General features: G+C 45.7%; 1 long non-coding RNA gene across 1 annotated transcript in view; it reads left to right on the top strand.

Moving 5' to 3' along the window:
* Positions 1-3,122: 3,122 nt before the first annotated feature.
* LOC145722218 (uncharacterized) overlaps positions 3,123-18,217 on the top strand; it is a 117,314-nt gene continuing 102,219 nt past the window's right edge. The window contains exon 1 of the long non-coding RNA XR_014146325.1: positions 3,123-3,359. This is a non-coding gene — a long non-coding RNA (uncharacterized LOC145722218). The remainder of the gene's footprint in view (positions 3,360-18,217) is intronic.

Here is an 18,217-nt window from a genome sequence, read left to right as displayed (position 1 = left end):
AAGATTTTAAATAAACTTGACACTGAAATTAACTTCAATCGGCAGTCGTCCCCCCTTGACCTTCCTCCTGTGCCAGATACTGTAAGTGTGCAGAGAGAACAGCAAGGCACCGTTGGAACCCAGTCGATCTGGTGACTGAAAAAGGCAGTTTACGTTCTTACTCCCATTTATCCAACACATATTTATTTGATGCCTGCTGTGTTTTGAGCCATGGCAGAAACACCAGGATGAATCAGATGTTAATGTTTTCTTAAAAGAAGTGTCTGGGGGCACCTGGGTGGCTCAGCCGGTTAAGCCTCTGCCTTCAGCTCAGGTCATGATCCCCGGGGTCCTGGGATGGAGCCCCGCATCGGGGTCCCTGCTCTGCGGGAAGCCTGCTCCTCCCTCTCCCACTCCCCCTGCTTGTGTTCCCTCTCTCGCTGTGTCTCTCTCTGTCAAATAAATAAATAAAATCTTAAAAAAAAAAAGAAAGAAAGAAATGTCCGTCAGAGGGTGGGGAAAAATCAGACAGCTTATGAATACAGGTAGAAAGTGACGTGGGCCATGGAGAAGCAGGGCTGGAGTGCTGTGGCCCTTCGTGACGGGAGAGACTCGAGAAAAGAGAGTAGAGTTCATACAAATGCAGGTCACTGGCGCCTGCTGTGGGTAGTGACTCAACCTGTCTTAAGACAATTACCTTAAACGTAAGGATATGGTCCGTGTCGAGGGCATTTTGTTCTGCCAGGACGGAGATGCTGGCCAAGTCCGTCATGTAGTACGCCTTTATATCTGCAGTCCCCCTTGCCACCACAGCCACTGTAACTCCTACCCATGGCAGCAATGTGTCCAGCCCTGAATCTGGACCTGTGCCCTTTGCCAGTCTCATCTTGATCAAAATGGCCCCTCTATATGTCCGTTATCCTTCAGGGTCCCCGGGTGGTTGTGGCCAGTCCTCAGAGAAATACTCACCAGCGCCATAGACACCATAGACATGACACGAGAGACCTCTGAAGCCATGACTCTATTCTGTCCATGTTTAAAGCACAGTGGATACTTAGTCAAGGTAATAACCAATCAGTGGGCTTTGACCAGCTCAATCACAGAAAAACCTCAATAACTAGCTGGGACACTGCGAAGGTTAATGCAACTTCGGTTTGGTTATCACATTGAACTCTCTATGAATGGCATCAGCTAATGTTGTGCCAAGTGCAATCTACTCACCAAAACTTGGAGGCCCTGACTGAGAAAGCCACAGGGTTTTAACAGCTAGACTTGTCAGATGAAAGGACAAATGTTTTTAGATAAAACATATCACAAGTAATTACATTGGTTTCATGTTTTAAGCATGCTAATGGCAAATGGCTAATGCATGTGGCTTTGTAGATGTCTTTCCGAGTTGCATCTGTATCTTTGTCAATATAACAACATCTTACCTGGGTATAACACCGTGTGATTTGGGTAACACATCATTCTTTTACAAGACTGTATTCTGGAAAGGTCAGCACTGTGCCAGCCCACCCACAGCCTCTTCTGTGGGGATCCACCCAGCCCACACTTCCTGCTGAAGGGGCAGGCCCAGACTGCCACATTAAGTATTCAGTGCCCCACCTCCTCTGTCCAATGATGACTAACCCCGGCCCAGGCCCCTGGGCCGACTGGACACACAAGGAATTACAGTCTGCCCTAAAAGATGGACTGGACCAATCAGATTCTCTCTTAAGGCCCTGAACTTGAAGCAAACATAGCCATCAATTAGTACTAGGACCAGAAGAAGACATGTAGTGTGTTGCCTAGTCATAGAAATAAAAAATCCATGAGCTCCTGCAGCTGAACAGCCAGGAACCTTTGTGACTCTAGAGTCACTTTTGAGCTCTGGGCTCCTTGAGGCCAAGACTTAATATGGCTCCTGTTCTTGGATTTCCATGAAAATTCCTTTATCATTTAAAAATAATGTGACAGGGGTGCCTGAGCGGCTCAGTCAATTAAGAGGCTGACTTTTGATTTTGGCTCAGGTCATGATCTCAGGGTCATGAGATAGAGTCCCACTTAGGGCTCTATGCTCAGTGGGGAGTCTACTTCTCTCCCTCTCTCTCTCTACCTCTCCCTCTGCCCCTTACCCTGCTTGGGATCTCTCTCTCTCTCTAAAATGAATAAATAAACCTTTATAAATAAATAAATAAATAAATAAATAAATAAATAAATAAATAAAATGTGACATAATACAATATGCTAAAACCCTTTGTCTCCAGCTGACTTGAATGACTTACTATTCCTCGCACGAAGAAGAGCCAGACTGAAAACAATGAGAAATTAAAACTGGGTCCCAGCTGAACTCCTTCCTGGGCCATGAAGTCTTCTAGAGAAATCATGAGAAGAAAGACAAACTGGCAATGTCTTAACCACTACTGGGAAGGCAATAGAAACCAAAAAAAGAAAAAAGGGAACCGAAAACCTTTAAAGATGACTTGGAAAGTGTGTGCGTGTTGAGCCCCCTTTTGAGTATACGGTGACTTATAGAACCGACTCCATGAATGGAGAAGATACGGCCTCCTCAAGCTCTCTCCCATGAGCTAGACGTAGCATTTGAACAACCAAACTTAAAATAGACGACGAATGACTGATTGCTGGTGATGAGATATACTAAAGGCACAGGAGTCACAAGTGATGGAAGCCAGTTCACAAGAAAAACAGGATCGGATTTGAGGCCACCTCAAAAGCAGGTGCTCAGCGTAGGGCGTGTCTACATGGCCCTAGTTTTTGTTTCCACTCGGCTTTGGAAACTAAATGACACTGCTCTCTATTTAAAAATGTAAATGTATTGGGTCATATAGACCATGTCTAAATAAAACACAGTTTCCAAATATCGCCTCAATGGTGGTATTCCATGGCCAAAGATATTTCATGGCTTGGAGTTAAATGCAGTTTGGCCACTATCTAAATATTCCAATTGATTTAGAAATTGAATGATTATCATGCTTGATCCATGAAGACATTCCAGTAGTTTAAAAACTAAACTGTAAATTGAATTTCTCACTACTCGGATCAATTTTTTCTATGCCTGCATTATACTAATTGTGTCTTCTTGTCAAGGGGAAGCAGTGTGGTGATGTGGCTAAGTTACAGACTTTGGAGACAGACAGGCTTGAGTTCAAATCCAGATTCAATGACTCTCTAGTTATGTGGCCTTGGGCAAGTTTCTCCTGCAGTGTCTTTATTTCTCAAATAAGGATGATGATAATAATAGTACATACCTTACAGGATGTTGTAAGACTTAAATGAATTAATGTACATTAAATGCTTAAAGCAGGGATGCCTGCATGGCTCAGTCGGTTAAGTGTCTGCCTTCAGCTCAGGTCATGATCCCAGGGTCCTGGAATCAAGTCCCGTATTGGGCTCCCTCCTCAGTAGGGAGCCTGCTTCTCCCTCTGCCACTCCCCCTGCTTGTGTTCTCTCTCTCTCTCTCACACACACACATAAATAAATAAAATCTTGAAGAAAAATGCTTAAAGCAATCCCTGGCACATAGGAAATAATCTACAAATGTTTGCTTCTATTACTCGTATTATTTTCATTGAACTCACAAAGTAAATCACTGAGGACATGGAAATATTGTGCTTGGTGTGTACTTTTATAATTTTGTTTAAAACTCACAAGGGGAGGGTAGGAATTATCATCTCAATTTTACCGTTGCAGATGCGAAGCATAGAAAAAAGTTAACTAATTTGTGAAAAGTTGCCTGGTTATTAACTGGCAGAGTTAGGATTCATTAATTCACTCACTAATTCACTCAACATGTTTTTATTGAGCACTGGCTACATACTATCTTAGGTGCTGGAACACAGAACCAACCAGACAAACATGCTTGCTTTCATTGAACTTACTTTCAACTAGGCGAGACAGTCAAAAAACAGGAGAAGTCAGTAAAATGTACAGTAGGGGGGATAGTGGAGTGTTCTGAGTAAACAAAAACAGGCAAGAGGAGAAAGAGCATGTGTGTGTGTCGGAGGGGAGGGTTGGAGTTCCGAATGCAATTATGGCTAGCATAGATAACTAGGGATAGTCTTAAAAGGGGATGTTTGAGGAGAGGTTTGAGAGAGATAAAAGTCATGGGGTATCTAGGGGAAAAGGTTCCAGGCAGAAGAGAGAGCATGTGCAAAGGCCCTGAGGCAGGAATGTGCCTGGCATGTTTCAAGAAGAGCAAAAGGGCCAGTGTGGCTGGAGCAGAGCAAATAAGGAGAACAATAGGAAATGAGGTCAGGGAGGGCTCAGCTAACATTGGTAATTGTTCAAGAGAACCCTGCCCCATGTTCCTGTTAACTGGGGTTCTGCCTCCACAAAGCCAACACATCTTAAGAAGCCACTGATGGAAGAGTCTCCCACTTGGAAAGGCCATCAGACCTCCCATCCTCTCCATCCTATAGAGAGGAAAACCCAGGCTTGGCGTTGGCAGTCAGGTAGTTCATCAGAACTGGAAACCACCTAACCAGCACCCCCTCAGCCCACTGGAAGCAACCATGACGGTGGTGCTCAGCGCCCTTGCAGAGATGTGCTGTGGTCTCTCTGAGCTCATCACCGCACCTCCCTAGGCAAGAGTTTCAATTCAAGGTCATTTTTGGTTCCTTTTCAGTAGCAGACTCAGAACCAGATCTATTCAAGTGTAGGAACAGTGCAGACACATTAATAGCCAGACCCAGTGGGGGTTTTATTTTCCATTTCCTCCTCCCTCATATTTATTTGTTTCTTCATCTCCTCTGCGTGGTAAAGGTACCCTTGCAGGATATTTTCAGATGAAGTCTGAGAAGGTAGGGTGGAGAATGGAAGGTGTCACCCTAGGTTGGAACCCACTCCTCCCCAGACCCTGCCAGGCTCTCTGGAGTTGGGCTGCCTGGGTTCAAATCCCCATTCCCCCACTTAGAACTGGGTATGATCATGTCTGTTTCTAGTAAGCTTCTAGTGAGAATGGAATGAAATCATTGAATGCTATTGTAGAATTTAGCCAAAATCAGGGACCGCCTCCTGTCTCTGGGGTGCCGTTGCAATGGGAAAGATGTTTCAGGACTCCTTAGAGGTATCCAAACGGTGTGGTTGTATCTGAGTTTCCGCTTAAAGCATGATTCAGATATTTCCTGTGTCCTGTATCCAGTAGTTCCCCTACTGAACATTCTCATTTTCCTCTGCTGGGTGGTCCCAGACCCCCATGCTGATAAGCCTCTTGAGTTCTTAGAAGTAGCAACGGGGCCGTCTCAGCCCTGTCTGTGGTCTAGAGAAGCAATAGCCCCAGTGCCTCCAATGGGGATGGGATTCCAACTGCACTGACCGCAGCTCCTGGAACAGACTCTGAGCTGTTCTTACGTCGTGAAGGGCGTTGAGGTATGTTTGCAAATTCTTTGGTAGAAATATGAAGCAATAAGCAAGTGCCCTTTCTAAACAAGGAGGCCTTTAGTGAGAGAATCTACGGGGCTTATATTTTTCCTCCTTTGGTCGAATTTATCTTTTGGGAAAAGGACACACAGAATTTAGTGAATGTTGTTCAGTAGTTGCAGCTTATTAACTCTATGTGTTCCTGTAGAAGGGAAAAAAGAAATCACTACACGGTTATGCCAGGAAGTCTCCCATGCCTAGGACATAGCAGACAGTCAGTGTTACTACTGTTGGTGCTGTAAGTCAGTAAATAAACGACACATTAGCAACAGCTACCTCCGTGCATAGGAACAGCCCAAACTATTGCCTTTGGATCATTGTAATTGAAAAAAGTGTCCTAGAAATGTTTCCGTAGCTCAATGATTTAAACAAACAATGTTTTCTTATTGGCCCAGAGCTCCATCTCTGAGATGACTTATCAGGGTTCCTGCCGAAGCTTCAACAGGAAGACCCCCTTCCAATTACGATTTTTTGTTCACGTAGCTCAGGCTCGTCATCACACAGGCTCAGTGTCAAATAGTAAAATGACTTTGACACAAACCCCTGAAATGTATTTAAAAGCCATAGAAAGGATTCCTCGCAGACCAGAAGCCAAGTGCAGCATGGATGTTGACCCCCGGCTTAACTCAGTTGTAAGTTTAGATTGAGATGTGCCAGGACTTTCTGAAGGATGCACCACAGGACAAAAGAACCTGATTTAATGATACAGACCCACCAATCCCACTCCTCATCCTATCCCCAGAGACATGCCCACCAAAACGTGTGTGCAAGAATATTCATAGCAGCTTTATTCATAACAGTCCAAAGCTGAAAACAATCCAACATCTGATAGTAGTAGAATGAATTAATTGTAGTATATACATTCAACAAAATACTATTTTTGTATTATTGTTATACAATAATACAATAAAATTGTTATACACAGCAACTTGATAGGATCTCAAAACATACTGAGGAAACGAAGCAGAAACAAAAACATACACACTGTATGACTCCATGAGTATGAGGTTTCGAAGCAGTAAAAGTAACCTAGAGAGATGGAAATCAGTGGATCTCCACTGACCAGCTGAGGCAGGGAGGGTGTAAGGGAATCGGAAGCGTACAAAGGAGCCTGATGGTTTCTAGAATGTTCTTGATCATGATTGGGGTTATATTTCCATGGGGTATACGTATGAAAAATTCACCTTCTGTGCATTTAGTATTTGTGCAGTTTACTCTGCATTAAGTTATACCTCAATTTTAAGAAGAAATATAAGGAAACAAACAAAAAATTAAATCTAGAGATAAACAGGACTTGAGTTTTCTGGGTGGCTTCTCTAAGACTCTGGTATTGCAAACCTAAGAACTATGACTCCTCTGTGAGGAGAGAAAATGTGAATTCCACCTTTTTCCACACTACCCAGAGAGGGGTCCCCACAGCGTCCTTCTGCGTTTCCTGTCGTAACTGAAAGGGACTTTCACAACGTCCAGAGCCCTTGACGTCCTGCCACTGAAGGAAGACGATGCCCTCAAATTCCTTGCAGCAAGACCCACTTGGGTGGCCCTAACCTTGGCTTCCACATGGACCAGTACATCTGCGGAAGGAAAAGTGAGGGCATCTACAGCATACATCTGAAGAGAACCTGGGAGAAGCTTCTGCCGGCAGCTCATGCCATCTTTGCCCTTGAAAACCCAGGGAGTTGTGAGCGTCCTCTCCTCCAGGAATCCCGGCCAGCGAGCTGGGCTGCCGTTTGCTGCTGGCCCCGGAGCCACTCCTACTGCAGGCTGCTTCACCTCTGGGACCTTCACCAACCAGATCCAGGCAGCCTCCCCGGTGGCTTCTGGTGGTGACTGATCCCAGGGCTGAGCGCCCATGGGAGGTCCCGCATGATCTCTACTTCAGCAGAGAGCCTGAAGAGACCAAGAGCAAGCCGCTGCTGGAAAGGCAGTGACCCAGGGGGAATTTCAGGGTGAATGGGCTGCTCCGGCTCCTGAATCCCCTGCTACTCAGCCTGAAGTCGTGGCCCGGTCCGGAGTAGGGGCAGGTGCCCTTGGTAGCGACTCAGCAGTTCCCTACTGAAGACTGGAGCGCTCAGCCCACCTGCTCCCACTGCCCGGGCCACTGAATGCGGAGGAAGAACCATTGAGTGGCCTTAAGCTGCTCTTCCACAAAGGCAAGCAAAATGGAAATAAGGCTGGAAAAAAATAAACAGCTTCTAAAAGTTGGGGGAAAAAAAGTGAGTTCCTTACAGTTAGATTTATCCCAGGATTACGATGTGGGATATTTATTCATCATTAACCAGCATTATGGAAAGTTGTGTGTCAGACAGTGGGCTAGCTGCTGGCAAGACGTTGGGGAACAAGACTGTTATATCCCCACTGTAGAAGATGGGGCAACAGTCCAGAAAGCAACTAGACACATTATTCTCTGATTCTCAAATGTGACACAGGCTCTAAGAAGAAAGCATGGGAGAGGTGTTCTATGAGAAAGAGTAAGAGGTGGGCCTAGGAAGAAAGTCTCCCAGAGAAAATCACATATGCACAGAGGTATGAAGGCCGGGTGGGAATCAGCCAGGAGAATGAGGGAGAGAGGGAGGGAGGGAAGAAAGGGGCAGGGGAGAGGAGAAGAGAGAGAAGCATGGGTGAGGACTTGAGTTCTCCGATCTGGGATTCCGGGAGAATTCTAATGTGCCTGAACTGTAGTGGCGGGGAGGGGAGGGGATGCAGAGAAGAGGGAAATGAAGCTGAGGGAGGAGGAGTATACCGGGGCCAGGTTGTGGAGCTCTTGCCAGACCAAGATTAGGGTTCTGATCAAATGCCAAGTATAGTACAAAGAGTCGACGTGTTCTAAGTAAGATCTAATTTACATTTACAAAAATTTCCAAAATTCCAAGAAGAGAATAAACTAAAAAGAAGTAAGAATAGGGGTGCCTGGGTGTCTCAGTTGGTTAAGTGTCTGACTCTTGATTTCAGCTCCAGTCATGATCTCATGAGATCGAGCCCCAAGTTAGGCTCTGTGCTCAGCGGGGAGTCTGCTTGAGATTCTCTCCCTCTGCCTGCGCCCCCCCACCCACTCTCTCTCCCTCTGATCTCTATCTCTGTCTGTCTGTCTGTCTCTCTTTCCCCCTCCTACCCCATCAAACCCATGTACACACATTCACAGCAAACCCTCACACACTACCTGCTAGACCCCAGCTGCAAGGAGAGTGCAGGAATGATGGTGCACACTCAGGGCCCCACTACAAATTCCAATGCATCACTCAGTTCAAGGAAAGGAAATCAGGCGTAAATATTGCATTTACTCAATGTCGACTATGTGCCAGGCATTGTGCCATGTACTTTCACATTTGTTAGCTTGGGTACTGTGATAGACTTCATATGTTGAAATCTAAATTGTGATGGTGTCAGGAGGTGGGGCCTCTGGGAGGACATTAGGTGATGTGAATGGAACCCTCATGAATGGGATTAGTGTCTTTCTAAAAGGGCCCCTGGAGAGGTTCCTTGCCCCTTCCACCGTGTGAGGGTATATCGGATGATTGCCATCCATGGATCAGGAAGCAGGTCCTCACCAGACACAGAACCTGCTGGGAACTTGATCTTGGACTTCCCAGCCTCTAGAATATGAGAATAAATTTCTGTTGTTTATAAATCAGTCAATGATATTTTTATTATAATAGCCCGAACAGACTAAGACATATATCAAATTAGATATTATTTCCATTTTAATAGGTGAGGCAACTGCAGCTTGAAGAGATTAATAATCATTTTATTGATGTCTCACAGCTATCTTAAAGGGCAGAGACAGGATTTGAATTCAGATCTATATGATGATCCCTTTATGAAAGCTGTATGTCATGTTTATAACAAACATCAAGAAGAGTCATCCAAAGGAATGACTCTCTAATGGTGAAATTTCAGACTTTAAAACACCTAGATGAAGGCAGGTACTTTTGAGCACTTGCTATAGGCAACACCTTACTCTACTCTGATGGTGACTAATTGCAACCCAGCTCCATGCACAGCAGCTGGCGGCCAGTGACGTCTGAGAGCAACCATTAGGAGATGGGGGTGGCTGCACAACTCCACAAGCAGTGACAGCAGAGCTGAGTTCAGCTCAGGTTTGCTTGGGCAGGTACAGCCTTGAGTCACTCTGTGGCCTCTTATCCTGGGTTTCACTACGAGTCACATCTGATCCAGCTCCAGAGACAACACCACAGTCTTGTGGGGAGAAAATCAGAAAGGGCATGAGAGGCTCACCAATCCTGGGTTTCTTCCTGCCTGTGACGGTGACTTTGCCCAATTACCAGGAACAAATTTCTATACCCTGGGGACCCCTGGGGGCCCCGGGAAGAAGGATGAATCAGTTAGAGTTTAATCAGAGAAGCAGAGCTACTCTGAGTGACGCAGAACAAGGGATTTGTCATAAAGGTTAGACCTTGCCCAATGATGGAAGCTGGGGGAGTCGGGGGCAGCTTGTGGCCTCTGCACCTGGCGGGGGCCTCAGCTCTGGGAATCAGGAAGAAGCACAGGACTTAAAGCAGGGCAAGCAACCCAAACTGGAGGCACCAGAAGCACCGGAAGCAATGAGCATCGGCAGCAACCCATGGCTGCCTCTCTCGGCCAGCGACTTGACCAACACAAGGCACCTGCCAGAGCCAGCACCTTCTCCATGGACCTGCACACACAGTGAGCCGGTGGCTCAGAGACTCTGTAGGAGGAGGCTAGGTGGCAGCTGGAGGAAGTGCGGACTCAGGTGTTGCTGCACGCCCACAGGAGGAGCCTCTAGGTCAGCCTGAGCTGGGGGCCCGCCTGGAGCTGATAACAGTGCAAAGAGGAATACAAGAAATATTTTGAAGGAGGGAAGTAATGGTTCGTGGTGCCTACTTGCACACTGGAGCAGAGATGCTAAGTAGGAGCCAAGATTCCAAGCCTGGGTGCCGTGAAGAGACATAGGGAAGCTGGGGGTAGGGTGTAGAAGAGAGAAAAGAGGCTGTGTTCCATGTGGAGATTCTGTGGGTCCCACCAAAGATCAGTGTAACCTGCCTGAAGAACCTGGCTAGTTGAGAGCAGAAGGGATGGGCGTGAGAGGAGGCCTGGCTGAACTTGGGGAATGCCCAAAGGCAGTTGAGTTAGTGTCCACAAGGTGGTCATCATGGCCACAGTCAGGGTCCCTTGGGAATCAGATGGTACATTCAAAGGGCCAAAGAGTGATCATGAAGGGACTGTTTACAGTGATCATGAAAGATCAACCATCCTCCTCGACCTGAAGAGGGGAAGAGGGAATGATGTTCCCTGGAGCCCAGTGAGGGCCATAGGGGTGGAGGAGGCTGTCCAATTAGAGCAGTTGCTATGGGAGAACACAGCTACTCCCCCAAGCTCCAGTGGTCAAGGAGAGAGCAAGAGGAATACATACTCCAGCTTTTCTCTCCTGACACCTTCCCATTTCTTAAGAACAGTTCTCATTGGCCAAACCCAAGCAGAAGCCACAAGATAAGGAAGTGCGGGCAGAAAAGGGTGCACAGACCTCGGGGAGAAAATGGAGAATAACCAGAACATTGACCCAGTAGGATTCCTTACTCAATGTCATCCTCGGAGCAAAAGTAGAAATAATACATTTTTATCACTAGTAATACATACTTGTGTAACGTTTTATGCTTCATAGAGCGTCTTCACATAGATTCTCCCTTCTGAGCTACACAGCACCCCTGTATAGTTCTTGTGAAGTAGATAAGACCTTGCTATTCAGGTCAGTTTAACTCTGAAGCCCAGAGAGGTTAAATGATTTATCCGAAGTTAGTCACACAGTGAGTGAATTATGAAATTCGTATTAGAAATAAGGCTCTCTGACTCCCAACCCAGTGCTCCTCCCCAGGTGTGAAATTTATTTCCCTGGGAAGACACCATTGCTGTGAACGACATGACGAAATTGCTGTCCTGAATGTGGTATGTCTCCTGGCCCCGGCCCCGCTGGGGGTTCGGGGCCTTCCTGGGTTGTTTTCAATAAGCAAATATTCCTGACACTTCAATTATCCCAATCCAAACAATGAACACACTGTGTAAGAAGCTTCATAAAATTCATTCAGTTGGATGCAATGAGAAAGCTTTGTGTGTATTCCCTCAAAAAAAAAAAATTATCCAACAAAACAGAGATTGTTGTAATGGAAATATCTAGGCTAGAAAAAAAAAAAAAAAAGGCTCTGTGTTTTAGGAACCTGGCTCTGATTCTTTCATCTTCATCACTGTGTCTTGGCAGAGAAAGTGTCTTCTGTCAGGAACCCATGTCTTCCTTTCTACAAATCAAAGCAAGGCCTTCTGACATGTGGATAACGCTGAACTGTGTTTGGTAAGGTATTTTTTAAAACTTTCCTATGTTGGGTGTCTTGTCATTTCCATATACATCCTCCCAAGCCCCTCCTTCTACCCCACTGTTATGAGTTGAATTGTGTCCCCCAATAAAAATATGTTGAATCTCTAACTCAGTAGAGTAACTCAGAATGCGACCTTATTTGGAAATCAGGTCCATATAGAGGTAATCAAGCTAAAATGAGATCATTAGGATGGGCCCTACTCCAATATGACTGGTATCCTTTAAAAAGGGGAAATGTGGACACAGAGACAAACACCCAGAGAGGGAAAATGATCTGAAGAGACAGGGGAAGATGGGCATCCACAAGACAAGGAATGTCTGAGGCCACCAGAAGCTAGGAGACAGGTCAGGACCAGATCCTTCCCTGGTGCCTCTATGATGTATACACAGTTATGCCCAAGATGTAACTTGAAAATGGTAGTTATTTCCTTGGCAGAACTCAAGGTTTTATCAAAACATGTCAAAAGGCAATGTTAGGAAACTATATAAATTAAATATCACTCCTCCTCTTTTCTGCCCCTCGAGAAGAATTCTAGTATCAGTGGCTAATGTGTTGTTACCTGAATTCATTAGGACACTTTGGGTTACAAGGAATAGAAAATCCATACCAAAGTGGTTTAAACAATAAAGATGACTTCTGGGTTCGCACACCTAAAAATGCAGATGTAGTCTTGACTTTAGACCCGGTTTGATCAAGGCTCTAGATGAATTTCTCTGTGACTCTTTCAATCTTGCCTCTTTGGTGTGTAGCTGCCTTCCCTCATGGTAGCAAAGTGATTGCAGTGTGTCTCTCTGAAGCCCACAGTTCCCAGGGGAAAAAGGCTCATATACTCCAGAATCCCCAGCAAAAGTCCTAGATGTGGTGCTGATTACACCATCCCTAGCCAATCCTAAGGGAAATCCAACTGTTGATTGACTTGTGCCTGGCCTGTGTGGTCTAATCACTATGGCCAGAAGCCTAGGACTCCCTGCTGGCTTAGTCATTCAGGGCCTACTTCTGGAGCTGGAGGGGAGTGACCAGACAACCGGATCGCTACTGGATAGGAGATGAGCAAAACGGATGAGGAATCAGCACAACGTGCCATCCAGGACTAAACCTAACCTTTGTACATCACCCTTAACATACCAGCCTTACATAAAACCTTGCCGTATCAACACTGTGAGGATCTGACTTTTAGGAAACATGAGCTTGGGCTATGACCATCTGCTACACTATGAAATCCAGAATATGAAGGTTTCTTTTCATATCTTAGGAGGGGTTGTGAGTAGAGGAGGTGAGACTGTATTTATTTTATTTATCAAGCACTGTTCCAGTTTCTATGGCGACATAAGAAGTTATCTCAAAACATAGTATCTTAAAATAACAATGATCATTTATTATGTCTCACTGTTTCTGTGGATCGGGAATGCGGGCCCCGAGTCGGTGGGCATTTCTGGCTCAGGGTCTGCCCTGTGCTTGCAGTAATTAGATGGCGGGGCCTGAGTCATCACAGAGGATGCTCTGCTCACTCCAGGATACCTTCAACAGCTGAGGCTCCTTGGCCATCCCTCTGTCCTTGTGTGGTCTCTTCATATGACCCCTCCAGTGTGGCAGTCTATGGCAGGGATCCCAAGGTGCATGTGCACGTGCGTGCACGCGCATGTGTGTGTGTGTGTATCTATATACATATATACAGAGAGAGAAAGAGACAAAAAGATAAGCAGACCCATGGGACCCAGACACAGAAGCCAGCAGCTTCCCTTCTGCGTCCCTGTGTTCACCAAGGCAACATAATGTCCCACTGGGTCAGGAGGAGGAGAAACAGACTACCTGCTATTAGGGAACATTTTATTTATTTATTTGAGAGAGAGAGAGCACACACAAGCATAAGCAGGGGGGAGGGGTAGAGGGAGAGAGAGAAACAGGCTCCCCACTGAGCGGGGATCCCGATGCTGGGCTCGATCCCAGGACCCTGGAATCATGACCTGAGCCAAAGGCAGACACTTAACTAACTGAGCCACCCAGGCACCCCAAGGGAATGGCAGGGTTCTTGATAAAAAAAACACTGTGTCTGTGTACGGACAATATAATCTGCCACACTCAGAGCGTTTGTATACCCTGCAGTGCTCTAAGTGCGTTACAAATATCAACTCACTTAATGAGCTGGGTACTAGGCTTCTTTTTGCAGAAAGCAGATGGCGTGTTCATATGTGCTTGGTCCTCACTGTTGCAGCACCTAGTAGTTCAACTTCCAAATGCCAAGACTGGACCTGAGACCGTCTGCCCACTGTGTTCTGGCATGCCGCATATGTTGGGCAAGAAATATCCCCTAGGAGTAGCCATCAACTAGTCATCAACAGGAGTTAGTGTGTACATTCTCTGGCCCCCTTGCCCTTTGGTTGGCAGGGTGTGGATGTCATTCTGGGGCACGTGTTCTAGCCTGACCTCCCAAGTTCCCCAGGGGGGTTAAGCTCCAGTGGCCACAGTGGTGACCTGCATGGTAATACAATTCAATCAGCTGCCATCCTTTCCCTGTCATCTTCCCATCTCTACTACTTCCCACCCATACCTCCCACATAAACTAGGTGGATCTGAAACTTTGGTGGGGGGAACCCAAACTAAGACTTTTAACCGGCCCAAGATCCCTCAGCTAGGACTACAATTCCAGATTACAATTTCAAGTAGTTTTGAGAAACCCTTTCTTAGCACCTTAAACTATGTGACATTAGAGAAAAGTACTGTACTGAAGAAAATAAAAAGCCCTGGGAGAGGAGATGGAAAACATCCATTTCAGACCCTGGATGCTCCAAGGTTACATCCGCCAAACACTTATCGGGCTTCCGGTGTGAGTCAGCCATTGCACGAAATGCTAGAGAATCGCAACTAGCTTGATTCTGGGACGGACATAAAAACTCCTGACCAAGCTCGCCCTCAAGGCCATGGTGGGAACCATAGTAAAGCTTTTAGATGAGAAAGGCTGCCTCCAGTGTAAGACTCATTTCGGGAGCTCTGGGACTTCGGCATGACCCATTACGAGTGAACTAGGGTGATTGTGTCAGGCAGCTCTGGCAGCCGTAACAAAACGCCACAGACTGTGTGGCTTACACAACAGAAATTATTTTCTCACACAGTTCTGGAGGCTTGGTCCAAGATCAAAGTGACAGCCAGTTCAGTCTCTGGTGAGGGATCTCTTCCTGGCTAACACGCAGCCATCTTCTTGCTACACCCTCACATGGGGGAGAGAGGGTGGGAATGAGACAGAGTGAGAGCACGCACAAGAGAGCGAGCTCTCTGATGTCTCTTCTTTTAAGGACACTGACCTATCAGATCAGCCCCAGCCCCACCCCCACCCCGATGTCCTTTAACCTTAGCTACTTCCTTATAGGCTGTATCTCCAAATACAGTCACATTAGGGCTTGAACGTAATTTTGCAGGCACTCAGTTCAGTTCACAGCAGTGAGATTCTGGTAGATTTCTGCAGGTGCGCCCACCTCTTAAAGCGTTTTGTGTTTGTTTTAGTTCGCAATCATAATCACTACCGGTGGCAAGTTAACGTGGAAGCACTTATGACTACAAAAGATAGTTTTAAAATGTAAAGGGCATACATATTGTGTGATTGGATGGCCCAGGACCCCATCTTCAACTACCTCCCAGGGCAATCCGTGCTGCTCCACTTGTGGGGGGAGCGGTGCAATCTGCGTTAAAGAGCCTTCGTTAAAACATCCCCCACTTTTCCCCAGAATCCAAAGTTGTTTTCCTAGGAACATGCCATCTCACTCTCCAGTCTTCTGAGTGATACCTGTGTAATAAAAAATAAATTAGAAGCATGCTGCTTTGGCCAAACAGCTGGATTTCATAGCTGCTAAACAAACCAGCACAATCTTGGACTTTAAGCCAAAAACTCTGATTGGTGAATCTCATCATTGTCCCTTTTCTCTCTCTTCATAGACTAATCAACAATCATTTATTTTATAATGACTGAGGAGTTTCTAGGTGTGAGGCATTGTGCCATCTGCTCTTCATAGGGCTGTGCCTTCAGCAGCTAACAGAACTGAGAAGAGGTGAAAAGTCAATAGGACCAGGCCTCAGTCGTGGACCTGTGGACGCCCTGTCCGTACTCACCTGGCCGCACCTGTGAGAGACCCTTTACCATGTTCTGACAGCTTCTCACTCAGGTGTCTATACTGCTCTTCTCTCTTCCTGAGGTTACCTCTGACCCCACTGGGGGCAACCCTCAGTCAACGCCCAGCCTCCCTCACTCTGATGGAGGATTCTGAGGTAGATCACAGTTTCCCAGAGAGTCCTCAGAACGATTGTGCACAAGTGGTAGCCCACATCTGAACAGACACTTTATTGACTTCTCTCCCTTCTTTGTCTCATCTTCCACACTTTGTCATTTGTTGGTTCTAGGATTCGTTTCCCAAATTCACTGCCGGAACCCAAGCCTTTGTCCTGGCAGGTTCTTTTGGGGAACTCAAACTGAGACCATCATTTACTGAGGTCAGCAAGTACCCAGCACGTGTGCCACCCTCTCCATTCCAGTGCTCTTGACAGACATGCCTATGGACCATGGCTTCTTCCCACTGAATCAGGAAAACATCTTAGAATTCTCTGAGCAGCCAGTGGGAGCTGACCAGTATTGGCATGTGGGATGAAATCCACTTCCCATCCCAGCCATAAAGAATAAATGTTAAAAGAGCAGTAGTCAGGAAATGTTTTAAGAGCTTAGGAGCAGGAGAGTTGGACTGTGGTGGGCTAGAGAGAAGAGAAAGTATCCACAGTGGTAGGACCTGTACTGAACCTTGAAAAATCGCCACAGTCCTGACAGCTTCCTGGGTGGTGAATAACAAACAGGATAGATAGGGAGATGTGCCCAGTATGTTCTAAAAGCAGAGGATCTAAGCAATAGAGGAGTTTATATTGACTCTGTCAGATGGATTATGTCTAAGATCTTGAGAATTTTTTCCTACAAAACACATGTAGGTTTTAGTTTCTTGATCTCCCTAATTCCTGTGATTTTGATCTTCAACCAACTGGATCCATTCATCACCCTGTATCAGACTTTGAAACTGCCTCTCTACAATCTTGAACTCTGAATGTTGTCTTTCTTCTAAATTCCTCTCTGACTCTTTCCTTCAAAGTTCTTACCTCCTCCTATCAACCCCCATAATGATGGCTCTAAATTATGAAGATGGTTCAGAAATTTCTGTCTATCCTTCACTTCAGTTACCCGATGGATATTTCCAACTGGTTGTCTTAACAGCCACTCGAAGTCCACATGCCCCAAGTCAAACTCATCTTTACCCACAAAACAGGCTGGCTTGCTGCTTCCCTAGTTTTCTGAAGGGCGCCACCATTCCTCTCTCTATCAACCATGCTCGAAACCCAGGAGGAAAGAAAACAAATCTAAAAAGAATGCCAGGCTAACCCACCCCTCCACCCCCCTCCCCTCTAAAACCCTCAGTTTGTTTCTCAGAGTCCATAGTCTCTCATGATTCATCTCTCCCTCCGATTTCCCCCTCTTCATTTTTCACTTCCTTCTCCTAATGTCCTCCATGCTATTCCTTATGTTCCACAAATAAGTGAAACCATATGATAATTGACTTTCTCTGCTTGACTTATTTCACTTAGCATAATACCCTCCAGTCCCATCCATGTTGATGTAAAAGTTGGGTGTTCATCCTTTCTGATGGCTGAGTAATATTTTGTATATATGGACCACATCTTCTTTATCCACTCGTCTGTTGAAGAGCATCTCGGCTCTTTCCACAGTTTGGCTATTGCGGACATTGCTGCTATGAACATTGGGGTGCATATGGCCCTTATTTTCACTACACCTGTGTCTTTGGGGTAAATACCCAGGAGTGCAATTGCTGGGTCATAGGGTAGCTCTATTTTTAATTTTCTGAGGCACCTCCACACTGTTTTCCAAAGTAGCTGTACCAACTTGCATTCCCACCAACAGTGTAAGAGAGTTCCCCTTTCTCCACAACCTCTCCAACATTTGTTGTTTCTTGCTTTGTCAATTTTTGCCATTCTAACTGGTGTAAGGTGGTATCTCAGTGTGGTTTTGATTTTAATGTCCCTGACGGCTAATGATGATGAACATTTTTTCATGTATCTGTTAGCCATTTGTATGTCTTCTTTGGAGAAGTGTCTGTTCATGTCTTCTGCCCATTTTTTGACTGGATTATTTTTTTGGGGGTGTTGAGTTTGAGAAGTTCTTTATAGATCTTGGATACCAGCCCTTTATCTGTAGTGTCATTTGCAAATATCTTCTCCCATTCTGTGGGTTGCCTCTTTAAAGGGGGCACGTACTGCATGGAGAACTGGGTGTTATACAAAAACAATGAATCGTGGATCCCTACATCAAAAACTAATGATGTATTTTATGGTGACTAACATAACATAATAAAATAAAATTAAAAAAAATTTTCAACTAAAAAAAAATAAAATAAATAAAAAGAATGCCAGGTACCACGCTACTTATC

Source organism: Leptonychotes weddellii, chromosome 6 (assembly GCF_054177405.1).
Source record: "Leptonychotes weddellii isolate Sample4059 chromosome 6, ASM5417740v2, whole genome shotgun sequence".
NCBI classification, from domain to species: Eukaryota; Metazoa; Chordata; class Mammalia; order Carnivora; family Phocidae; genus Leptonychotes; species Leptonychotes weddellii.
This window is presented reverse-complemented; position numbering and strand designations above follow the sequence as displayed.